General features: G+C 43.5%; 1 long non-coding RNA gene across 1 annotated transcript in view; it reads left to right on the top strand.

Moving 5' to 3' along the window:
* The window catches only part of LOC123568383 (uncharacterized), a 52,306-nt gene that overhangs the window by 20,411 nt on the left and 5,253 nt on the right, over window positions 1-26,642 (top strand). Inside the window, exons 2-3 of the long non-coding RNA XR_006691703.2 lie at window positions 21,155-21,365; window positions 22,480-22,579. This is a non-coding gene — a long non-coding RNA (uncharacterized lncRNA). The remainder of the gene's footprint in view (window positions 1-21,154; window positions 21,366-22,479; window positions 22,580-26,642) is intronic.

Raw genomic sequence — 26,642 nt, 5'->3', positions numbered from 1 at the left:
AAAACTGGCCCTATTCTCATATTTGGTACAATCCCACTATTTCTCTCTTTTTAATTCTGTATTAGTTATTTACTGCTGTGTAACAAATTATACCCCCCAAACTTAGCAGCTTAAAACAACAAGCATTAGTTCAGGGTTTCTGTGGGTTAGGAATTTGCAAGCACCCTAGCAGGGTGGTTGTGGCCCAGAGTTCTTTCATGGGATTACAGTCAAGATATCAGTTGTGGCTGCAGTCATTTGAAGGCTCAACTGGGCTAGAAGATCTCGTTCTGAGATGGCTCACTCACACGGCTTGTTGCTAGAAGGCCTCAGTGTCTGGCTGGCTGCTTGGTAGGAGGCCCCTGTTTCTCACCATGTGGTCCTCTCTTCACAGGGCTACTTAAATGTCCTCATGACATGGCTGCTGACTGCCCCAGAGTGAGATGATCCAAGTGACAGTGACAGGTACAGGAGGCAGCGAAATTCAAGGCAGAAAAAGGCAGGGTCCCTGGTGAAGCCCCACCCTTAAGCAGAAAAGCCTGAGACTGTGGCCCAAATCACTTACATCCCCATTTTCCCGCTTGAATGTTGCCTTTTCTTAAACCACCCTGGCCCACTATGCTTCCCATCCTGTACCCATAAAAACCCCAAACTCCACTGGCAGAAGAGCAGAGCAGCACAGCAGAATGGTAGAGAAGAGAAGAGAAGCATTTTAACAATGAAGAGGCAGGGACCAGGGAACTCTCTCATCTCAAGAACAAAGTGGAAGCTGCTATGTCCTTATGATCTAGTCTCAGAAGTTACAGCGGGTCACTTGTGACAAAATTACTCCTTAGAATTGAGTCACTAAATCCTGTCCACACTCAAGGAAGGGGCTTAAGCTCCATTTCTCACAGAGAGGACTGTCAAAGAATTTGTGAACATACCATTAGAACAAACACATACCCCACCACACTAGGGGGCCCTTGAGCAGCTGCTCCCTGGTCTTCACATTTGCCTGGGATGCTTGAGGATTGATATAGGGGATTCTGAACCAAGAGGTTGAGATTTACCTCCTGTAAGGGATGATCAAATGACTACCATTCCAGGGCATCTAAGAAGTGGTGGGAAGAGGGGAATACACAGTGATGGAAAAAGGTATAGGGAAAATGGCCTTTGGAGTCAGATAGATTGGGGCTCAAGTCTTCACTTTGACATTTCCAACCTGGCTTGGACAAACCACTTAATTCAACACAAAACAAAGCATGTGTTACACACTGCACTGGATACTGAAGATAGAGTGCTGAAAAAAATTCACTCTTGGGGTGCTTACAGTCTGGGTAAGCAGACAGACATTAAATATGTCATTTTCATCGTGATGAGGATTATGTGCCATCAGAGCACATCCCAAAGGGAGTTAACCTTATCTAAAGAATTAGGGAAGCTCTCCTTAAGGAAGTGATATTTAAGTTGAGGATGATTAAGAGTTAGCTGGATGAGAAGAACAGATGATGTAAAGATCATGGGGTACCAAGACCCTTGAACTTCCAAGAAGTTGAAAGGAAGCCAGAGAAGCAGGAGAGTAGGTAAAAGAGACAATGGAGTGAGATAAGGCTGGAAAGCTGGGCAGGGACTCATACTGCCCTGAGTCTCTGAGGCCATGTTAAAGCTGGGGAGCCATATCTATAGGGCCGTGGCCAACTATTGGCTGTTACAGCAGGGGGTATGGCTTGATGAGATTTGTATTTTATAAAAACTCCTCAGGTTATTCTACAGGGAGTGGGTTAAAGAAGGACACAGTGGATGTGGTGGAACCATTTAGGGAGCACTGCAGGAGTCCTAGTAAGGAGGTGATGGTAGCAGTGAAGGTGAGAGGCCATGAGGAGGGGAACAGCAGACACGGCTTGACCATTGACTGTGGGCTGGGGACAGAGGAATTAAGGAATAAGAGCCAGGTTTTTCAGTGGTGATGGCGAGTGGTGGGTGGGTGGGGCTGGAGTATGCATTCGGCTTTAGACATAGGGTATCTCAGGAACTTGTGAGATATCCAAGCACAAGTGTTGTAAAGTCCTGGAGCTCCAAGACAGGGCTGGGTTCAGAAGGTCTCGGTGAGTCTAGACATGCATGCTGCAATTAAAGTTCCTGGATGAATGAGATGGCCTAGGATTTGTGTAGCACAACTCCGGGGCATGTCCTGAGGAACCTCAGTGTTAAAGGGGCAGGGAGAAATGGAGCCAGGAAAGGTCCTGAGAAGGAGCAGTGAGGGAGGAGGAGGAAAACCTGGAGAGTATGATGTCACTGAGCCAAGGCAATGGTATTTCTAGGGAAAGCAGTAAATGGAATTACTTTTCATTGGAATAATTATAATCTTCTCTCATAGGACTCTTGGGAGGATTAAATGAGATAACATATAAAACCATCTCAGTACTTCATAAAGTCTTTTCAATGTGAGGTGTTCTCTTTAGCAGGGGAATGGGAGTGTAGGGGGTAAAGGTTGGGGGAGCGGAGAAGTCCAGGATGCCCCTTCTGAAGTAGCTTCTTAGCACCTGACACATCCAAGCCCCTTCTAAAGGAACTAAACAGCATCTAACACATCTAAAGCAAACTTTCAGTCATTTATTGATATTTGGAGTCAGCCGGTCTTTGACATAGTACAGTATAATTTTTAGAAACGAGAAATGACTCCCTTGTTTTTGTTTGTTTGTTTTTGTTTTTGTTTTTGAGTTGGAGTCTCCCTCTGTTACCTAGGCTGGAGTGCAGTGGTGCGATCTTGGCTTGCTGCAACCACCACCTCTCGGATTCAAGCGATTCCCCTGCCTCAGCCTCCTGAGTGGCTGGCACCACAGGCATGCACCACCATGCCCAGCTAGTTTTTGTATTTTTAGTACCGACAAAGTTTCACCATGTTGACCAGGCTGGTCTTGAACTCCTGACCTCAGGTAATCCACCCACCTCGGCCTCCCAAAGTGTTGGGATTACAAGCGTGAGCCACCGTGCCCAGCCACTCCCCTGTTCATAAAAAGAAAAAAAAAATACCTGGGGCAGTTACTACTGTAATGTGAAAGAGACAGGTATAATGATGTGATCAGATCCTGTGTGTGTGTGTGTGTGTGTGTGTGTGTGTGTGTGTGTGTGTGTGTGTGTGTTCTAAGGCTTAGGAAGGCATTCAGAATGAGGAAGGAGCAGGGAACAGAGGGGAGGGGAGGCCAGGGCGTGGCCAATGAAGGGAAACAGGCGGGGTTGGAGATACTCAAGGCAAATTTCACTGACTTCCCAGTTTTACAATTTTGCTTTAGGCAATATTGGTTTCTCTTTACATCTGTCCAGAAAAAAATACAACTTTTGTGCAAATGTACATTATGTCCATCTGGGGTGGCTGGTGGCAACCCTTACCTCAGCAGAAACTATGCATCTCTCCCACGTGTGCCACAGGAACGTATTCTTCTCTGCTGGGTGTAGGTGACCCAATGTCTAGAGTCTAAATACAGCAGATTCCCAACCCTGTCCCCTTTAGGATACGGGTGGTTTTGGTAGACCTGTGAGTTAATATACTGAACTAGTGTGGGAATCACAAAGCTGAGCCTTTTCTATGGTGCACCTGGGTAAATGGTCCTGGGAAACTGACCTCCCATTCACCTTCCCAGTAGTCACTCAGGAATACGCAGAGGTTGTTACTAGTTACTTAGACCTAATAAGCAGGCAGGTCCCAAGCTAGAGTCTCCAGAATAGAATGAAGGGCTAAGAGAGTGATGATCCTTTCTCCCATTCCATGAGAACAGTAAAGGGAGCTTCTGATGACTGACGGCCTCCACAGCCGAGTGTGGTTGCGTCATAGCAAGGGCAGCAGTGCTGCTCTTGGGCACTGAGGGCTGCTGAGTCTCCATCTGTGTGTAATCGGCTGTGTCAGGGCCTGTGAGGCTATTTCTGTCAATCACTGTAATCTGCACAATCAGGCTTTTATTGTATGAAACTGTTCCTTTTCTGGGTGCCATCTATGCCCTTGCGGTACATTAAACCCGTGAAGTTATCTGTTATAATGGGTTTTGAATGATTAACTGAAGGTGGCCTTTTAATTCACTGAATTTGCACTTACTAAGCACTCACTATGTGCACTCCTATTGGAGGCCGGAGAGGTGGAACAGTCCTTGTCCTCAGGGGCTCATCACAATGACGACTCCTCTCCCAAGGCCACAGTTATCTCCCCTTATGCCTCTTTCCCCATTGCTCCCCTACTCCACAGCTCCTGGCCTGGAGGCAGAAATGCTGAAGAAGCTCCAAGGGGTCTCAGGTTCACCCTGGCTGGTCTGCTTTCTGTCTGAGCCTGCTTCTGTTAACCAGATGCTGTCGCCATCTTCTCTGTGTCTTATTATGACCTTCCTTGGATGTTAGCAAGTATCTGCAGGACCAGCCTCTGAGTCTTCCTTGTCAGAAGCAATGCCATCATCTCCCCATATCATTCTGGCATGAACTCCACTCCCCACACCCTACACACATTATATCCTCTGGTCCAATGTCACCCCTGCCCCATCCCTGTTTGAATCATCCTTCCTTTGCCTGCAGACTGAACTTCCAACATCTATAGCTAGGTCTAGACTCGTAGTATATGTGCCTGCCCTCTTTCCCCCAATTCTAGTGAACAGACCTAATTCCAGAATTTTCTGCCTTAATAATCAGTCCTATTCTACTTCAATTAATCATAGATGGGCAGCTGTTTCTTGAGTTATGACACAAGAAAGGAAGTAAGAAAAAAGAAGTACAAGACAACATGCATACAACTGTGCAATGGTGTGGTACAGGGGACACAGAAAGACAACTGAACAAATTCAAAATGAGAACACAATGGGCATTCTGCTAGACCAGACCTGTGCAGTTGAGAAGAAGAGTTAATGAAGGCCTATTGTTTCGCATGATGCAGCAGTAAGGTTAGAAGAAAGGGAGAAAGAACAGCAAAAAGCTGATACTCAAGCCAAAGAACAAAAACAAAGTGGCTGGCAAGCTGTACACTAAATTTCAACAAGTAAAAGAAATAATTTCACCCACTGGTTGGAGGAATTTTGGTCCTATGGACACTTGAAACATGAGGTCAAAGTAAAATTTATTAGCTTTTCTCCAAGTTTCCTTACTTGATTGACAACACTACCCAATCAATCAGACCAGAGATCTTGGTATTAAAGCAAAAATGAAGACTAAGAGTCCAAACATAGAGCATGAAATAGAAGGTATTATTGTCAAGCAGAGTGGCTAATCTGGCCGAAAATCTAAGCTCTGGGGAATAAAGTTCCAACAGGTCACAGACCATCCTGTATCATGAATGCACTCTGAGAGTTACGGATCAGTCAACAGCAGCTGAGCGTGTCAAGTGGGGCTGGGCTGAGGTGGATTCTGTCATGTGCATGAAGTACCCCCCTTTGGGATAATGGCACTGGCTACTTCTGTTATGTGCATGAGATGCCAAGGGGGGACCATGACCCTCAGGAGCCTGCACTGCTGTCAGCCGTCTAGGCAGTTGTTCAGGATGTGTTACTGGGAATCAACATATTGCCTCCCGCTTCCAGAAACCCTACATCCAACTGATGGCCAAGTCATTTGCTCACCTGTGTCTTTTCATTTCTCATATTTGACTCTTCCTCTCCATCCACTTTCACATAGTTTAGTCCTAATCTCATTAAATTTAATCTCATGCACTTCGTCTTTTAACTCTTAGCCCCCTCCTTACTTTTACTCCAGGTGCCTCTGGTAGCTCATTTTCTATACATTATCCCGTCATAGTGCTTGATTTGCTTGTGGCTTGATAGTGCTTGTGGTTGTCATTTGTCTATTAGTCTGTCCTCTTCTCTTGGACTGCGAGAGCATGAAGGGTAGCTCTTATATCTTATTTTTTATATGTCTTTAATAGTATATCAAGATTATACTATTATAATCCTGACATGCAGCAGGTACTTTAATAAATGAAAGTGGATAAATGAAGACCTATTAATATTTTTTCAAAAATTACATCATCTTCATGTCATTCATACATGTGAATAAATGGAGAGTATGTTTTAAACTGAGGTCACCTCAAAGCAGTGATCTCAAGTATATGACTCAGCTCATCAATAATCCTGGATGGCAGTGGTGGGAAGATTTTGCTATAGGGTGAATAAAGATTTTTGTCCCCTCTTTAGCCCTATTGTAGCCTGTCCTTTTTATCAAATATTTGGGCATTCAGTTCTTATAACTCATGAGTTCCTATATATTCATCTTCTGGGAAAATTCAGAGAACATATTTGCAAATGGAAAATAATTTGCCTGTATTTTTTCTCCCTTTTTTGCACATGAATAAACTAACTGTTCTGAACAACTCACTATCTCTTGCTTTGCCGACTTCCTTGCCCAATATATTTGTCTTCAGCAATTTCACTGCAGTTTTTTTTTTTTTTTTTTTGCACAAAGAAATATGTTTATTCACATTTAAGGGGTACAAATTGTTGATCCCACTTTCAAAAGAGATGTGTTTCTCGATTTTGAAAGACTTCCAGCTGCCAAGCTCTGTCAGACCCTCCCTTGGCTTAACAAGGAAAGTTTCTGTTTTTCTTAGGCACAGAAAAAAAAAGTAAAGCCCCCAAATTATTTACGTATCTTTCAGTTTAATTTAGGGGGCCAAGAGAGGCAGTGACGTGAAAATCTAGAGGAAAGAGCTTGGATTGAGGACTTGGACTCAACTACCATATGCTTAGCACGGCTTTGTGTAGATTGGTGAAGCCTCTGGGCCTCTGTTTTTTTGACAGAGGAGGTTTAACCATGTGGTCTTTAGAGTCTGTTCTAGCTCTCAAGTTCTATGACTGCACGTATTCTTCTCTGCTGTTGCCACCTAACTCTGTTTGTGCATGCCCTCTCCAAGGGCAAGACACTTTGTTTCATTATACTGAAGTGGCCGTGGACAATGGGAATGTATTGTTAGACAGTTTTTGACTTTCTGTTGAGGCCATGGTGGATGACAAGTGGTTAATCCTGGGGCAGGAGATGAAGCAGGCTTGGGTTTAGGAGGGAGGGACTTCCTTTTCTCCCTGGAAACCTGACCGGCCTGCTCATGGAAAAGGTCTGGTTTGGGGGATAGCTTGTGGCTACTGTGAAACCTCTATTGCCTAATCACTAAGTTTCCATGGCATACCAACGCAGGAGAACATTTTCAGGTACATGGATGTTTCCCTAAAGATCTTTGGGTCTGAAGCACCCAAAATTGACAAGGCATTGGGAAGGAAGGGTGTTCTCATCCTCCCTGAACTCTCAGAAACCACCGCCAAACTGGCAGTGAGACACACATTCAATGGTGATTCCTATAATGCACGAGGCTGGCACTGGACTGCTGGCTGTGGGGGCAAGGTAGGCACAATAACCTCAAGTCTTTCTGCCATGTACCTCTGCCACCATAGCACTTCTTTTGGCTAGAGAGTCTGATGGACTTCCTGTTTCAGCAGCTCTATAGTGAAGCTGTGCTGCAACAACGGTGGTAGAGAATGGTTTCTTTGGCAGACAGAATGGGCTTTCTTTGAAGTCATTTGGATAATCACCTGTGGGCTTCTAGAATGTATCACAGGCAGGATACTCCAGGACCAGAGAATGCCTTGGGAATGGGGGTACAGAATTGTATTAATTTGATTATGAAAAGAGATATCATCTTCTTTTCAGTTTCAAATGGGTGAAGCAGATGTTTCAATTATACCATATATTTTAGCTTTTCCCACAGAAAACACTGATTCAATAAATGCTTGTGGACTGAATGAATGAATATAAAATAGAAAGTGATGTTAAATAGAAGCTGAGAATACAGGAATTCTATGGCTGTTAGCCATTTGTCTTGATTCCTTCTGTAAGGTGGGTTTGCTGTGGAACAAAGGGCGGAGTTTCCAAAAGGTGGGCAAGGATTAGCACCTTTCTTCATTTGGAGGTTTCGATTTTATTTCTTCCTTTCTGAGTAGATGCCAACCAACCTGAGACCCCTCCATCTTTTTCTTTGCATTTTCTCCCTTTCTCATACTCCATCCTTTCTCTTTCTCCTCTCTACAATCTTATTGTTCCAAATTTTAAAAGAATAATCAAGGGGAAAAATTTACAGTTGAAGGATACTAATCAATTTCAATATTGAGTCTGGTACATTCCTTTGACTATCTCCCGTAAACACACCTGGAGCCCTGAAATGGTAAGCAGGCAACAAGTTCCAAGACACGCCAAACCTCAGTCTAATAGAGTGTTTAGGGTGCCAAGTCATTTCAGGTCTGTAGGGTTGCCTGGGCACTCTACAAAGGGAGGTTCAAGTGCAAATACTTTCTTCAGGGTTATCTACTGCCGCATAACAAATGACTACCACATTTAGTGGCTTAAAACAACCATTTTGCTATATTTCACTATTTGGGGAGTCAGGAATTTGGCAGCTCTCAGTCAGGTGATTCTTTTGTTCTACATGGTGTTGCCTGGGATTGTTCAGTAGAATTCAGCTGCATCTGGTCTGATCTGGAGGGTCCAAGATGACTTTCTTCACATTCCTGGCACCTTCACGGTAATGGCTCCGGCTGCAAGACTAGCTTGGCTGGTCTCTCTCTCTCTCTCTCCATGTAGTTTCATGACCTCTCCATGTGATCTTTCTTTTTTTTTTTTTTTTTTGAGACGGAGTCTCGCTGTGTCTCCCAGGCTGGAGTGCAGTGGCGTGATCTCGGCTCACTGCAAGCTCCGCCTCCAGGGTTCACGCCATTCTCCTGCCTCAGCCTCCCGAGTAGCTGGGACTACAGGCGCCCACCACCTCGCCCGGCTAGTTTTTTGTATTTTTTTAGTAGAGACGGGGTTTCACCGTGTTAGCCAGGATGGTCTCAATCTCCCGACCTCGTGATCCGCCCGTCTCGGCCTCCCAAAGTGCTGGGATTACAGGCTTGAGCCACCGCGCCCGGCCCCATGTGATCTTTCTAGCAAGACAGCCTGGCTTTCCATGTGGCTACTCAGGGCTCTAAAAGAACAAAGAGGAAGCTGCCTGTTCTCTTAAAGGCTAGTCTTAGAACTAGCAGAGCTTCCCTTCCACTGTATTCTAGTGGACCAGCTCAGAATCAAGGGGAGGGCAAATGAAGCCCACATCTCTATGGGAGGAGGCTGGGCGCGGTGGCTCAAGCCTGTAATCCCAGCACTTTGGGAGGCCGAGACGGGCGGATCACGAGGTCAGGAGATCGAGACCATCCTGGCTAACACAGTGAAACCCCGTCTCTACTAAAAAAAAAATACAAAAATCTAGCCAGGCGATGTGGCGGGCGCCTGTAGTCACAACTACTTGGGAGGCTGAGGTAGGAGAATGGCGTGAACCCGGGAGGCGGAGCTTGCAGTGAGCTGAGATCCGGCCACTGCACTCCAGCCTGGGCGACAGAGCAAGACTCTGTCTCAAAAAAAAAAAAAAAAAAAAAAAAAAAACCTTGATCTCTATGGGAGGAATGTCGAAGCATTTGCAGCCGTTTTTAACCCACTATAGAGGTTTATAGGTACACAGAACTGAGATTTCCCTCTGCCAGGAATCAGGAGAGTGAGGGTCTATCATTTTCTGGGTCAAGGGATACCTGGCATGGAAACATCTCGGTCCACTGATCCAATATTTTGACTATCCTGATAGAGCAGAGCAGAGGTTTGTGTGCCATGAGATCCTATACTAACATCTGCCAAAGGTTCTGGTTCTAATAGCTGAAGTTAAAAAGAATTTTAAAAGTGCAATCTCTAGTATTGGCTATTGGATGGTTTCCCTTTGGATCCCTGAACTGTTTCCTCTTGTTGGCAGTGACAGAGAGAACACTGGATCCTTAGCCTGAATGTTCTTCAATGTCACCTCAACTCCATTTCATTTTATACTGCTAAACTCAGTCTAACTTTTTGATAACACTAACACAAAAACTCCCAATTATAGAGCGGCTGGCACTCTATACATTTTCTCTAATTTTCCCTGTAACTACGCAAGTTCCATATGCTAGCCCGATTTTCAGATGAGGGAACAGCAGCTCAGAAAGGTTAAGGCACCTAAGCTGGAGGTTACACAGAAAGCGATACATCTGCAAATTTGAACCAAGACCTTCTGGGCTCCAAAACCTGTTTCCACTACTCCATGTGATCTTTGGAAAATCACGGAACCTTAGAAAGCATCTTTGGTATACAGTCTGAGAAAGCACAGAGCCAGTGAGGCCAGCAGCAACATCCCCAGCTCAACTTTGCACTCCCCAGTGTTGTCCACTCCGACCAAGAATACTGCTGGCCCACAAACTTGTTTTGACATCAGCTTCATCCCTTTTGAGAAATTTTGATATGCACACAGAAAAGTACAGAGTGATTTGTCCTTTCTCAAAAAATCTTATTTTTTTATAAAATATTGCTCTGCTAAATTTCCTTAGGACAGATAGCCTTCGCATGATATTTAAGGAATGATTAAACATGCAAAGAAGTGTGAAAAATAATCACTTTGATATTAATCCCCCTCATAATACCTGAGTTAGCCTGGGTCCTCAGAAAAGCCTGTGTGATAGAAACTGAGGTGAGCCAGTAAGGCCGGGATCAGACGCTGAGGGAAGGAGACAGTGAAGGGAGATTGGGTGGAGGTGTCCTAGACCACGGTGCAGTCTAGTGAAGATTTGGCAAGGCCACCAGGAGTCTTTGAGCCAAAACTGTCCAGCCAAAACCGTATCACCTAGGAATGGGCCTGCCTAAGAATTCCTGTTCTGCTCAGTCACTGGCCGAGAGTGGCCTCTGAGTGAGAGAGGCCTCAGCGCCAGAGAAATGGTGCATTTCAGCATGTAGGTGTTGGCTTCTTGGACAATTGAGCTCCCTGTAGTAGCTCTCATGGCTGCCACACTGCCACTGTACTGGGCATACACAAAGTGCTGAATAAATGTCTGTTTGTAAATGGTCTTCAAAGTAGTCTACTACTTTGCATTTCCAACTTCTGTGACTTTGCTCAAATTTGTATCTGCTTTGCTTGCTCTGCTCTCCTGTACTGACATTCAGAAACCAGTGCAGATCCCACCTCCAAGCAGTTTTCTCCAATCTCCACAGTCAGAATTAATCTTACAAATCCTGGCCGGGCGCGGTGGCTCAAGCCTGTAATCCCAGCACTTTGGGAGGCCGAGACGGGCGGATCACGAGGTCAGGAGATCGAGACAATCCTGGGTAACACAGTGAAACCCCGTCTCTACTAAAAATACAAAAACTTAGCCGGGCGAGGTGGCAGGCGCCTGTAGTCCCAGCTACTCGGGAGGCTGAGGCAGGAGAATGGCGTGAACCCGGGAGGCGGAGCTTGCAGTGAGCTGAGATCCGGCCACTGCACTCCAGCCTGGGTGACAGAGCAAGACTCCGTCTCAAAAAAAAAAAAAAAAAAAAAAATCTTACAAATCCTTTTTCTAGGCACCTGCAGCACATGCTATACTTTTATCATTGAATTTAAGATAGACTAATACGTACGGGAATTACTCGTTGCATAGACGTGGTCCTGGAGACTTAGGGTAGTGGCTTATTCACTTTTTGTGCCCTACCAGTACCCCTATAGCATTTTAGCACAGGGCTTTGCATATAGTAGGTGCTCAATAACCAGTTGTTGAATTTGTTGAGATTCTTGCAACAAGATGTACTCAAATATATCTTTAAGGGAAAAGGTAGTACGATTCTGCCCAGAATCTCTTACAAGAACTTCCAACTCAGCAAGTCCCAAGCTGAACCCCTTATCTTCTCCCAAAACATACTTCACATCTGTGCTGCCAGTGCCCACCACCCATGCTCCAGTCCCTAAGCCAGAGAACCTGTGTGTTCCCCTGGACTGCTGCCCTGCATCACCCGAATCTTGCTGGTGCTGCTTTGGAAGTTCCCCCCGATCTTCTCTCCTTCTCTGAAGCCGTCATCCTCTTTCACTGCGAGTATTGTACTGGCCTCCTTATGGCCTGCTCTGATATATGTCCCCCTCTTTCTCCAGACCTCTGCATTGTCCCTAGAGTTAGGGCTGAGATAGGGTGGGGTAAATGAGGTGCCAAGGGCACACAATTTAAGGAAGCCCTACTTCCAGGATTGTGCAAGTGCTGAAAGTGAAGGCCTTACATTTTGTTTCTTAAGGCTGGTGCAGTGGCTCACGCCTGTAATCCCAGCACTTTGGGAGGCCAAGGTGGGCAGATCACCTAAGGTCAGGAGTTCAAGACCAGCCTGGTCAAGATGGTGAAACCCCATCTCTACTAGAAATAAAAAAAATTAGCTGGGTGTGGTGGCATATGCCTGTAATCCCAGCTACTTGGGAGGCTGAGGGAGGAGAACCACTTTGGAAGGCAGAGGTTACAGTGAGCTGAGATCAGGCACTACACTCCAGCCTGGGTGACAGAGCGAGACTCGGTCTCAAAAAAAAAATTTGCTTCTTAAGTGCCTCTCTAATCACCTGGGTAGTCCCACGCTGCCCAGAGCCCAACTGCGATAATGACTTTCCTTTACTGGAAATCCTTCTAGTAATCTGTTTCAGTGGGTCCCAACCATGGCAGTGCATTGGCGTTACCTGCAGAGTTTGGTGAAAATACAGACTCTTAGGTCCCACCCAGATTAAATCAACTGGAAGTGGATAGGGCTTAACAATCTGCACAGTCGCACAGTTAGGTTTGGGAACTGCTGGCTCATAGGACCAAGTTTAGATTCCAGAATAACATTCAAGGTTCCTCTCAATCTAGCACCTGCTTATGTTTCTAGCTTCATTTTCAGCTGGTTTCCTCTTGACAGGCACTCCACAGGCTGATCACACCAGACCACTCATTGGACTTCATATGCTTGGCATCTTTATGTCTCTGTGTCTTTTTTTTTTGAGATGGAGGTTTGATCTGTTGCCAGGCTGGAGTGCAGTGGCGTGATCTCGGCTTACTGCAACCTCTGCTTCCTAGGTTCAAGTGAATATCCTGCCTCAGTATCCCAAGTAGCTGGGACTACAGGTGCCCGCCACCACAACAAGCTGATTTTTGTATTTTTAGTAGAGACAGGGTTTCACCATGTTGGCCAGGATGGTCTCAATCTCTTGACCTCGTGATCCACCCACCTCAGGCTCCCAAAGTGCCAGGATTACAGGCATGAGCCACCATGCCCAGCCCGTCTTTGTGCCTTCTCTTGGGCTGCTCCCTCTGAAAGAGTACTCTTCTTCTCCCTGCTCCTTCCAAGAGGCAAGATTCCACTAAGGACCCACTTCAAATGCCATTTCCTCTCCGAAACCCTTTTGAATCGTCATTTCTTCCCTTCGATATAACTCTTTCCCCATCCAGACTCTGCTGTATTTTATTCGTAACATCAGTAGCACCTCTCATGCTGTATCACATTGGTTCTATGAGGGTCCTCCTCCCTGCCCAGCTCAGAAACCAATAGTCAGAAACTATCCCACCTGCTTGGAGGTGGGATCTGCACTGGTTTCTGAATGTCAGTACAGGAGAGCAGAGCAAGCAAAGCAGATACAAAATAATTGCACAATTACTTTTGCACCAACCTAGTACTTATTCACATTGGATCTGCAGCACCTTGCACATTGCCTAGGAAGCTGTGAGAATGGATTAACTGTTGAATTGAATAGAAATAAGTACTAAAGACCAATATGGCTGAATAGGAACAGCTCCAGTTTACAGCTCCCAGCGTGAGCAACGCAGAAGATGGGTAATTTCTGCATTTCCAACTGAGGTATTGGGTTCATCTCACTGGGGCTTGTTGGACAGTGGGTGCAGTCCATGGAGTGTGAGCTGAAGAAGGGTGGGGCATTGCCTCACCCGGGAAGTGCAAGGGGTCAGCGAATTCCCTTTCCTAGCCAAGGGAAGCAGTGACAGAGGGTACCTGGAAAATCAGGACACTCCCACCCTAATACTGTGCTTTTCCAACCATCTTAGCAAACAGCACACCAGGAGATTATATTCCGCACCTCGCTCAGAGGGTCCCATGCCCACAGAGCCTCACTCACTGCTAGCACAGCAGTCTGAGATAGAACTGCAAGGCAGCAGTGAGGCTGGGGGAGGGGCACCCACCATTGCTGAGGCTTGAGAAGGTAAACAAAGGGGCCAGGAAGTTCAAACTGGGTGGAGCCCACCGCAGCTCAAGGAGGCCTGCCTGCCTCTGTAGACTCCACCTCTGGGGGCAAGGCATAGCAGAATAAAAGGCAGCAGAAACTTCTGCAGACTTAAACGTCCCTCTCTGACAGCTTTGAAGACAGTAGTGGTTCTCCCAGCATGGAGTTTGAGAAGTGAGAACGGACAGAATGCCTCAAGTGGATCCCTGACCCCCAAGTAGCCTAACTGGGGGGCACGTCCCAGGAGGGGCTGACTGACACCGCATATGGCTGGGTGCCCCTCTGAGACGAAGCTTTCAGAGGAAGGATCAGGCAGCAACATTTGCCATTCTGCAATATTTGCTGTTCTGCAGCCTCTGCTGGTGATACCCAGGCAAATGGGGTCTGGAGTGGACCTCCAGCAACCTCCAACAGACCTGCAGCTGAGGGTCCTGACTGTTAGAAGAAAAACTAACAAACAGAAAGGACATCCACACCAAAACCCTAACTGTATGTCACCATCATCAAAGACCAAAGGTACATAAAACCACAAAGATGGGGAGAAACCAGAGCAGAAAAGCTGAAAATTCTAAAAATCAGAGTGCCTCCTCTCCTCCAAAGGAATGCAGCTCCTCACCAGCAACAGAACAAAGCTGGACAGAGAATGACTTTGACGAGTTGAGAGAAGAAGGCTTCAGACGATCAGTAACAACAAACTTCTCCAAGCTAAAGGAGGATGTTGGAACCCATCGCAAAGAAGCTAAAAACCTTGAAAAGAGATGAGACAAATGGCTAACTAGAATAAACAGCACAGAGAAGTCCTTAAATGACCTAATGGAACTGAAAACCATGGCACAAGAACTACGTGATGCGTGCAAAAGCTTCAGTAGCTGATCTGATCAACTGGAAGAAACGGTATCAGTGATTGAAGATCAAATGAATGAAATGAAGCGAGAAGAGAAGTTTAGAGAAAAAAGAGTAAAAAGAAACGAATAAAGCCTCCAAGAAATATGGAACTATGTGAAAAGACCAAACCTACATCTGATTGGTGTACCTGAAAGTGACGGGGAGAATGAACCAAGTTGGAAAACGATCTTCAGGATATTATCCAGGAGAACTTTCCCAACCTAGCAAGGCAGGCCAACATTCAAATTCAGGAAATACAGAGAATGCCACAAAGATACTCCTCGAGAAGAGCAACTCCAAGACACATAATTGTCAGATTCACCAAAGTCGAAATGAAGGAAAAAATGTTAAGGGCAGCCAGAGAGAAAGGTCGGGTTACCCACAAAGGGAAGCCCACCAGAATAACAGTGGATCTCTTGGCAGAAACTCTACAAACCAGAAGAGAGTGGGGGCCAATATTCAACATTTTTAAAGAAAAGAATTTTCGGCCGGGTGTGGTGGCTCAAGCCTGTAATCCCAGCACTTTGGGAGGCTGAGACGGGTGGATCACGAGGTCAGGAGATCGAGACCATCCTGGCTAACACGGTGAAACCCCATCTCTACTAAAAAATACAAAAAACTAGCCGGGCGAGGTGGCGGGCGCCTGTAGTACCAGCTACTCGGGAGGCTGAGGCAGGAGAGTGGCGTAAACCCGGGAGGCGGAGCTTGCAGTGAGCTGAGATCCGGCCACTGCACTCCAGCCTGGGTGACAGAGCAAGACTCTGTCTCAAAAAAAAAAAAAAAAAAAAGAAAAGAATTTTCAACCCAGATTCTCATATCCAGCCAAATAAGCTTCATAAGTGAAGGAGAAATAAAATCCTTTACAGACAAACAAATGCTGAGAGATTTTGCCACCACCAGGCTGGACTTATAAGAGTTCCTGAAGGAAGCACTAAACATGGAAAGGAACAACCGGTACCAGTCACTGCAGAAATGTGCCAAATTGTAAAGACCATCGATGCTAGGAAGAAACTGCATCAACTAATGAGCAAAATAACCGGCTAACATCATAATGACAGGATCAAATTCACACATAGCAATATTAACCTTAAATGTAAACGGGCTAAATGTTCCAATTAAAAGACACAGACTGGCAAATTGGATGAAGAGTCAAGACTCATCAGTGTGCTGTATTCAGGAGACCCACTTCATGTGCAGAGACACACATAGGCTCAAAATAAAGGCTCAATCTACCAAGCAAATGGAAAACAAAAAAAAAAAAGCAGGGGTTGCAATCCTAATCTCTGATAAAACACACTTTAAACCAACAAAGATCAAAAGAGACAGAGAAGGCCCTTACATAATGGTAAAGGGATCAATTCAACAAGAAGAGCTAACTATCCTAAATATATATGCACCCAATACAGGAACACCCAGATTCTTAAAGCAAGTCCTTAGAGACCTACAAAGAGACTTAGACTCCCACACAATAATAGTGGGAGACTTTAACACCCCACTGTCAACATTAGACAGATCAATGAGACAGAAAATTAGAAAGACATCCAGGAATTGAACTCAGTTCTGCACCAAGCGGACCTAATAGACATCTACAGAACTCTCCACCCCAAATCAACAAATATACATTCCTCTCAGCACCTATTTGCACTTATTCCAAAATTGACCACATAGTTGGAAGTAAAGCATTCCTCAGCAAATGTAAAAGAATAGAAATTATAACAAACTGTCTGTAGACCACAGTACAATCAAACTATAACTCAGGATTAAGAAACTCACTGAAAACCGCTCAACTACATGGAAACTGAACAACCTGCTCGTGAATGACTACTGGGTACATAACGAAATGAAGGCAGAAATAAAGATGTTCTTTGAAACCAATGAGAACAAAGACACAACAAATCAGAATCTCTGGGACACATTTAAAGCAGCGTGTAGAGGGAAATTTATAGCACTAAATGTCTACAAGAGAAAGCAAGAAAGATCTAAAATTGACACCCTAACATCACAATTAAAAGAACTAGAGAAGCAAGAGCAAACACATTAAAAAGCTAGCAGAAGGCAAGAAATAACTAAGATCAGAGCAGAACTGAAGGAGATAGAGACACAAAAAACTCTTCAAAAACTCAATGAATCCAGGGGCTGGTTTTTTGAAAAGATCAACAAAATTGATGACCACTAGCAAGAAGAAAAGAGAGAAGAATCAAATAGATGCAATAAAAAATGATAAAGGGTAAAGGGGATATCACCACCCATCCTACAGAAATAGAAACTACCATCAGAGAATACTATAAACACCTCTAAACAAATAAACTAGACAATCTAGAAGAAATGGATAAATTCCTGAACAGATACACTGTCCCAAGACTAAACCGGGAAGAAGCTGAATCCCTGGATAGACCAATAACAGGCTCTGAAATTGAGGCAATAATTAATAGCCTACCAACCAGAAAAAGTCCAGGACCAGATGGATTCACAGCCAAATTCTACCAGAGGTACAAAGAGGAGCTGGTACCATTCCTTCTGAAACTATTCCAATCAACAGAAAAAGAGGGAATCCTCCCTAACTCATTTTATGAGACCAGCATCATCCTGATACCAAAGCCTGGCAGAGACACACACAAAAAAGAGAATATTAGGCCAATATCCCTGATGAACATCGATGCAAAAATCCTCAATAAAATACTGGCAAACCGAATCCAGCAGCACATCAAAAACCTTATCGACCACAATCAAGTTGGCTTCATCCCTGGGATGCAAGGCTGGTTCAACATATGCAAATCAATAAATGTAATCCATCGGCTGGGCGCGGTGGCTTACGCCTGTAATCCCAGCACTTTGGGAGGCCGAGATGGGCAGATCACGAGGTCAGCAGATAGAGACCATCCTGGCTAACATGTTGAAACCCCATCTCTACTAAAAACACAAAAATTAGCCAGGCATGGTGGCAGGTGCCTGTAGTCCCAGCTACACGGGAGGCTGAGGCAGGAGAATGGTGTGAACCCGGGGGGTGGAGCTTGCAGTGAGTGGAGATCGCACCACTGCACTCCAGCCTGGGCGACAGAGTGAGAGTCCATCTCAAAAAAAAAAAAAAAATGTAATCCATCATATAAACAGAACCAAAGACAAAAACCACATGATTATCTCAGTAGATGCAGAAAAGGCCTTTGACAAAATTCAACAACACTTCATGCTGAAACGTCTCAATAAATTAGGTATTGATGGGATGTATCTCAAAATAATAGAGCTATTTATGACAAACCCACAGCCAATATCATACTGCAAGGGCAAAACCTGGAAGCATTCCCCTTGAAAACTGGTACAACACAGGGATACCCTCTCTCACCACTCCTATTCAACATAGCGTTGGAAGTTCTGGCCAGGGCAATCAGGCAGGAGAAAGAAATAAAGGGTATTCAATTAGGAAAAGAGGAAGTCAAATTGTCCCTGTTTGCAGATGACATGACTATATATTTAGAAAACCCCATCGTCTCAGCCCAAAATCTCCTTAAGCTGATAAGCAACTTCAGTAAAGTCTCAGGATAAAAAATCAATGTGCAAAAATCACAAGCATTCCTATACACCAATAATAGACAAACAGAGAGCCAAATCATGAGTGAACTCCCATTCACAATTGCTTCAAAGAGAATAAAATACCTAGGAATCCAACTTACAAAGGATGTGAAGGACCTCTTCAAGGAGAACTACAAATCACTGTTCAACAAAATAAAAGAGGACACAAACAAATGGAAGAACATTCCACACTCATGGATAGGAAGAATCAATATCGTGAAAATGGCCATACTGCCCAAGGTAATTTATAGATTCAATGCCATCCCCATCAAGCTACCAAAGACTTTCTTGACAGAATTGGAAAAACTCCTTTAAAGTTCATATGGTACCAAAAAAGAGCCCGCATTAGCAAGACAATCCTAAGCCAAAAGAACAAAGCTGGAGGCATCATGCTACCTGACTCAAACTATACTACAAGGCTACAGTAACCAAAACAGCATGGCACTGGTACCAAAACAGAGATACAGACCAATGGAACAGAATAGAGCCCTCAGAAATAATACCACACATCTACAACCATCTGATCTTTGACAAACCTGACAAAAACAAGAACTGGGGAAAGGATTCCTTATGTAATAAATGGTGCTGGGAAAACTGGCTAGCCATAGGTAGAAATCTGAAACTGGATCCCTTCCTTACACCTTATACAAAAATTAATTCAAGATGGATTAAAGCCTTAAAAGTTAGACCTAAAACCATAAAAACCCTAGAAGAAAACCTAGGCAGTACCACTCAGGATATAGGCATGGGCAAGGTACTTCATGACTAAAACACCAAAAGCAATGGCAACAAAAGCCAAAATTGACAAATGGGATCTAATTAAAGAGCTTCTGCACAGCAAAAGAAACTACCATCAGAGTGAAAAGACAACCTACAGAATGGGAGAAAATTTTTGCCATCTACCCATCTGACAAAGGGCTAATATCCAGAATCTACAAAAACTTAAACACATTTACAAGAAAATATCAAATAACCCCATCAAAAAGTAGGCAAAGGATATGAACAGACACTTCTCAAAAGAAGACATTTATGCAGACAACAGACACATGAAAAAATGCTCATCATCACTGGCCATCAGAGAAACGCAAATCAAAACTACAATGAGATACCATCTCACACCAGTTAGAATGGCGATCATTAAAAAGTCAGGAAACAACAGGTGCTGGAGAGGATATGGAGAAATAGGAACACTTTTACACTTTTGGTGGGGCTGTAAACTAGTTCAACCACTGTGGAAGACGGTGTGGCGATTCCTCAAGGATCTAGAACTAGAAATACCATTTGACCCAGCTATCCCATTACTGGGTATATACCCAAAGGATTACAAATCATGCTGCTATAAAGACACATGCACACATATGTTTATTGCGGTACTATTCACAATAGCAAAAACTTGGAACCAACCCAAATATCCATCAATGATAGACTGGGTTAAGAAAATGTGGCAAACATACACCATGGAATACTATGCAGCCATAAAAAAGGATAGTTCATGTCCTTTGTAGGGACCTGGATGAAGCTGGAAACCATCATTCTCAGCAAACTATCGCAAGGACAGAAAACCATATACCGCATGTTCTCACTCATAGGTGGGAACTGAACAATAACACTTGGACACAGGGTGGAGAACACCACACACTGGGGCCTGTTGTGGGGTGGGGGGTCGGGGGAGGGATAGCATTAGGAAATATACCTAATATAAATGACAAGTTAATGGGTGCAGCACACCAACATGGCACATGTATACATATGTAACAAACCTGCACATTGAATAAATATATGAGTTACATGAATATATTATATGAATTATATGAATAAATATTTTATATGAATAAAAATATTGCTGTATCATCTCGATCAATTAAAGTATTAACCACCAAAACAAAAAACAAAAAATGAAAACCAAATTCAAAACAAGCAAAGTGCAGAAGCACATTGGGAGCAAAGAGGAATATGGGAGTGTGGGTAGGGCAAGTAGGGAGGCTAAATAAGAACTGAGGTAGAAAGTTCCTTGCAGGTGGGTGGGAAAGGGATGGAGCTGACACCATTGCTACAGGAGCTGAATAATAGCCCTATGGAAATAAATGCCTGGTGAAGGCATGCAGAAAGCAGTCTGGAGCTCAGAAGAGGCACACCAGCACAGTCTGGTAGGCTACAGCATCAAGTCTCTAGAGAAAGGCTGAAACACCCAGAACAAGAGAGACCAGGTCCTAGATGCCCAGCCTATTCTGGTCCCATCTGCCAGCAATCTGGCTGCAGAAAAATAAATAAATAAATAAATAAATAAATAAATAAATAAATAAGTACTAACTAGTTAAATTTAACTTCTCACAGCACCTAACACAATGCCTTGGGCACAAATCTTTACAATTATTTGTTAAGTGAGTAAATGGACAAAGCAGTGAGTATGGGCCAGAGTTTGTTATCACCACTTGTCAATTTCCAGGGAACTTGTCTGTGTTTTGGGGTTACCTGGTAGAACTCAAATGTCAGTTTGCATAAATAAGAATCATTTGAGACATTATTAAATATGCAGACTCCTGGCCACACTCCCAGAGATGCTGATTCAGTAGTTCTGGGTAGGGTCTAGAAATTTGCATTTTTAACAAGCATCTTGGATAATTTTGAGACAGGTGGTCCACAGACAAAGTCTGAAAAGTACTTCAGGAAGTATTTGGTGTTCAGTAGGTGGTGTCTACTCTATGGATGGATTCTTAGACAAGCTGCCTAGAAGTTCAACCCTTAAAGTCAAAGATATTGTGAAGTCCTATCAGGAGAAGCTGGTAAAAGTAGCAGGTCTAATGTGGCATCAGATGGGCCTTCAGATTCTGGGAAGGCCATTCCTGGGAAAGCCACAGTGTCCTGCAATAGCAGGAAGAATGAAAGAATGACGAGCCAGGTAAGCTTCACCTTGGATACAGAGTCTCTTGCTTCTAGCTTGTTTCTGCTGCTAGGCTGCCCTGGTCTGACAAATGGCCTTGTTTGAAAGCCCCGATTCCTTATATTCACTGGGCCTGGGTGGACTCCTTGGCTTATTCCTATTCTTTAGGCTCAGCTTCTGGTGGTTCCCACAGGGCCACTGCTTTCATCACCATCATTCTTTGTCCAGCCTCACCTCCATAGGGGTGAACTGGTGTTGCTCTGGTGGAAGGAGTCCAGGTGGATGAGCCTGCAACCCTATATCCTGGTCTGAACTTTGCCACTAACTGCTCACCAGACTTACCAAAGGCCACTTATACAAAGTAAGCAGGAATTTACTGAATACTTGCGTTATCAGTCTGAGTTCTTTAGAGAACCAGAGCCAACTAGAGATTTACTATAAAGATTGGCTCACAAGATTATGCAGGCTGAGAAGTCTATGATCTGCAGTTAATAAGCTGGAGACCCTGGAGAGCTGATGGTGTGGTTCCAGACTGATTCTGAAGGCCTGAGAACTGGGTGAGCTGATGGTGTAAATTCAAGTCTGAGTCTCAGTATGAAGGCAAGAGAAGACTTATGTCCCAGTTTGAAGACAGTCAGGCAGAAAAAGAGAATTATTTCTTACTCAGTTTTTGTTTTTTTTTTTTTTAATTCAGAAATTCAATGGATTGGATGAAACTGATCCAACCTGCTTTACTGAGTCTACCAATTAATTCAAACATTAATGCCATTCAGAGACCCTCCCAGACACACCCAGAGTAATGTTTAACCAAAAAGCTGGGCTACCTGTGGCCCAGTGAAGCTGACACATAAAATGGAGCTATCACAATCTGCTATGTGCAAAGCATCGGCAGCTGAACCTCTGGGGCCCCAGATTCCTCAAGTGTGATGTCTCTTGCAGTTCTAATTGTGCCAGTTGAATGCAAAGCCAACCAAATAAAACCTATTTCCTTTGAGGACCAGGAACAGAAACATTCTCTCAGAATAAAAACAGGAACTAGAAGGTCAATATTGAGAGCAGAGAGTCCGTCTTCCCTCTGAAAGATCCCTTGAGGGAGTGAACGATCTGTCTTCATCTTCCCTTCTGTCCTTAGTGTTCTTCTATGTTCTGTATGATGATGGAAGAAGCAGCCAACTGGACCAGACAGAAGAACTTCTGGCTGTGTGGAGCCCAGGAACGGAGCTGTATTCTGGGTAAACTTCAGCCACAGAAGCAGCATCTGGAAACTGAGGAGTCAGCACCCTTAGGGGGTCAAAAAGGGGTTGGGGAGGCTGGAGGAGAGAATGCTTGCACACCTCTGCAGTTCAGCTACACGCCTCTAGGCCATCTAACTGAGCATGCTAACTTAGCACCTTCTTCTCAAGTCTAGGCGGGAAGAAGGGAAGTCGGTACAAACACGGATAAGCTTCCAGTAAGGACAAGAGCCCATGAACGACGCCCTGGGTCACTCCAGCTTGGTACGTCATAACCAAGTCTCACTAGTCTCAGAACCTGCACTTTCCATGCCAGCAGGCACGTCCCTTGCCCCAGGGTTTTGATCCCTGCGTGTACTTCTTACTGAGATGTCCTGGGTCTTTCTGAAACTTTCTTCCTTTCTCAGCTCAGTTCCAGCCCTTCTCCTCCTGTGAGGTGCCCACTGCTGGAGCTTCCGTCTGACCCATAATGGTCCTAGCAGGCCTCTCCCTAAAATGCTTTTGGTATTTTCCTCAAGGGCCACCACATTTGGAAGAATTTAGTCCACTGATTACATTTATTTTATAGGTATTAAGTTGGTGCAAAAGTAATTGAGGTTAAAAGTAACAGCAAAAATTGAAAGTAATGGCAAAAACCTCAATTACTTTCGCACCAACCTGATATTTATTTACTACTTATCTAGTCATGGTAAATAAGTCAGTCATGGATTTCTCCATTTTTAGTACTCCAAGATGATCCAGCCTCAAAGGGAGTCTGTCTTCCCCTCTTGGCTATCCTTATAGTGTTCTTCATGCCGAAAGGACTTCTCAACTGCTCTTACTTTTTCTCTTCATACTAAATGTCAGAAAAGCTTTGGAATTAGACTGAGCAATTATTCGACGTCACATCCAAAATAGTTATTTCTCTATTCTCTAATAAATGGGAATGAATGGATGATTTTCAAAGAAATTCTTATCAAAATAGACTCAGAGATCTTCCAAAAACCAAACCATGGAAAAAGTGGATAATGCTACCATAAGCTCCCAAGGCCCAGGTCATTTAACAAGTTTCTCATTTTAAATCTTTAAGGGAGAGATGATTTTGTTGCTATTTAACTCATCCAGAGCATAAAGGAAAAATTCTCTTACTTATTTTAGGAAGCCAACATATCATTGGTACCAAAACCTCATAGAGATAACACTTATGTACCACACTCTATGCACAAGCATTGTTCTCCCACCAGACACACACACACAAACACTGCACGAATACAAACATCCACACAATTCATGCACACATCACACATACCACACTCTACCCAAATACAAATGTGTCTCACACACATACACCACCTACACACTACACATATACAACACCACACAGACTCACCTTATATCCACACCACCCACACCCCAACACACATGCACTGCACAGATACAAACATACTGCACACACACAGCCCATACCACACACCTATACCCATTATACACACACACATACACACACATCTCAGGGTAATCTTCCTTTTAAATACAATGTAAAAACTCTAATAAAGATATTAGGAAATAGCCAGGCATGGTGGCCCATGCCTGTAATCCCAGCACTTTGGGAGGCTGAGGTGGGCAGATCACTTGAGGTCAGGAGTTTGAGACCAGCCTGGCCAACATGGTGAAATGCTGTTTCTACTAAAAATATAAAAATTAGCCAGGCATGGGGGCACACGCCTGTAGTCCCAGCTATGCCGGAGGTTGAGGCATGAGAATCACTTGAACCTGGGAGGTGGAGGTTGCAGTGAGCCAAGATCATACCACTGCACTCCAGCCTGGGTGACAGAGTGAACTGTCTTAAAAAAAAAAAAAAAAAAAAAAAAAAAAAGCAAAAAAGGAAACTAGCAAATAGAATTCAGTAGTCCATTTAAAAATACCAAAGTGGGACTCGTTTCAGCTGGATTCAATTTTAGAAAATCTATTAGTATAATTAACCCTGTTAATAGTCAAAGGAGAAAAGTCATGATTACTTTCAAAGGTATAGAAAAGAAATGTAACAAATTTCAGTATTCATTCACAGTAAAAAAAAATAGCAAGGTTAACATTTATTTTTCTTTTATTATGTATTGGGCACTATCTGGTACACTTCTGTGCGTTTTCTTATTTAGTCCTCACCATCACACAATGAGGGAGGTATTACCTTTCATATTCAGTCTGTAGATAAGGACACTAAAGCCTAGCAAGGTTAAGAGTCTTGCCTCAGGTCACATATTAGGAAGTGGGTTGCATACAGCTAGTAAGTGGCATGTTCTTATGTTATTAATGAATGTGTCGAAATAGGAATATAAGAATACTTCCATAATACAATACACAGATGTATCCTAAATCATAAACCAACATCACAGTTAACAGACAAACAATGGAAAGGTTTTTGCTTAAATCAGGAATAAGACAAACATGTCTATTACTGCTATTAACTAACATTTTTTCTGGAAAAACTTTATAATTAGATAAGATAACCAGTAAAAGATATAAATATTGTAAGAGAGGGAGCAAAATTATAGTTACTGCAGATGATGTGACAATACACTCGAAACTCCGAGAGAAACAACTGCAAAGCCATTAGGAAACAATGTAAATCAGGGCAGTAACCAGTTCTCTATTTAATATTTTAAAAACCCATAAATTTCCTGCATACTGAACAATCAGGTAGAAAATTAACTGGAAGAAAAGATCTTATTCCTAGTAGCAATTAAAATAAAAACTTCAGGCCAGGCATGGTGGCTCACTCTTGTAATCCCAGCACTTTAGGAGGCCAAGGAAGGTGGATCACTTAAGTTCAGGAGTTCGAGACCAGCTGGGCCAACATGGCAAAACCCCGTCTCTACTAAAAATATAAAAATTAGCTGGGCATCGTGGCGCACACCTGTAGCCCCAGCTACGTGGGAGGCTGATGCAAGAGAATCCCTTGAATCCAAGAGGCAGAGGTTGCAGTGAGCTGAGATCATGCCACTGCACTCCAGCCTGAGTGACAGAGGGAGTGTGTGTGTTTCAAAACACACACACACACACACACAGAGACACACACACACATTTAAGAATTAGTTAACAAAACTATATAACCTGTGCTAGATGAAGAAAAAAGGCATAATATTGAGAGATATAAAAGATTTGAATTCATACAGAGGTCCATTTTTTGAGTAGAAAAATATATGAAATGCCAGTTCTCTCCTCATTATAAATTTAATGCCATTCTCTCAAAATATTTGCAGAAATTTTATAAAGAACTTGCCCAAATTTAGACTTATTCTAGAGGAATAAACTTCTGAGAACAGTTAGGAAAACCATGAAAAGTAAGGGAGGGAAACAAACCACATGGGATATTAGGCTGTATTACAAAGTTACAGTAACTCTAACACTGGTTCCAGCTCAGCAGGAGACTGGCAGGAAAATGAAACAGAATAGGGTGGCCCAGAACTGGACCTCCAATCATATGGCAATTTACACAGAATGCAGGATATGATACAGGTGTCATTTCCAATCTGTGGGGGAAAATGCATCAATAAACAGCCTCTGACAACCGTGTTATCATCATTTGGAAAAATAAGACTACTGGATTGTCACCTGACCCTTATACTAAAATACATATCAATGGGACAAATAAATTAAATGTATAAATGAAGCCATAATTGTATTAGAAGAAAACATTGGCATCTATTTCTATAATTTGGGAGTGGATAAGGTCTTTCTAAGAATGAAAATTCCTGGTTTCTGAAAAGAGAAATGTAACCACATAAAATAAAAATTATTATTAGCTTCCAACCTGGCCAACATGGAAACCTTGTCTCTACTAAAAATATGAAAATTAGTTGGGTATGGTGATGCACGCCTGTAATCCCAGCTACTCAGGAGGCTGAGGCACAAAAACCACTTGAATCCAGAGGTAGAAGTTGCGGTGAGCTGAGATCGCTACAACAACAACAATAATAGTAATAATAATAATAATAATAATAATAATAATAATAAGCTTCTATGTAGTAAGAACAGAAATAAAGGACAAATTGAGAGGAAAGTACAATATATATAATAAGCAAAG

Source organism: Macaca fascicularis, chromosome 13 (assembly GCF_037993035.2).
Source record: "Macaca fascicularis isolate 582-1 chromosome 13, T2T-MFA8v1.1".
NCBI classification, from domain to species: Eukaryota; Metazoa; Chordata; class Mammalia; order Primates; family Cercopithecidae; genus Macaca; species Macaca fascicularis.
The sequence above is the reverse complement of the archived record's forward strand: the minus strand, read 5'-3'. Positions and strand labels throughout refer to the sequence as shown.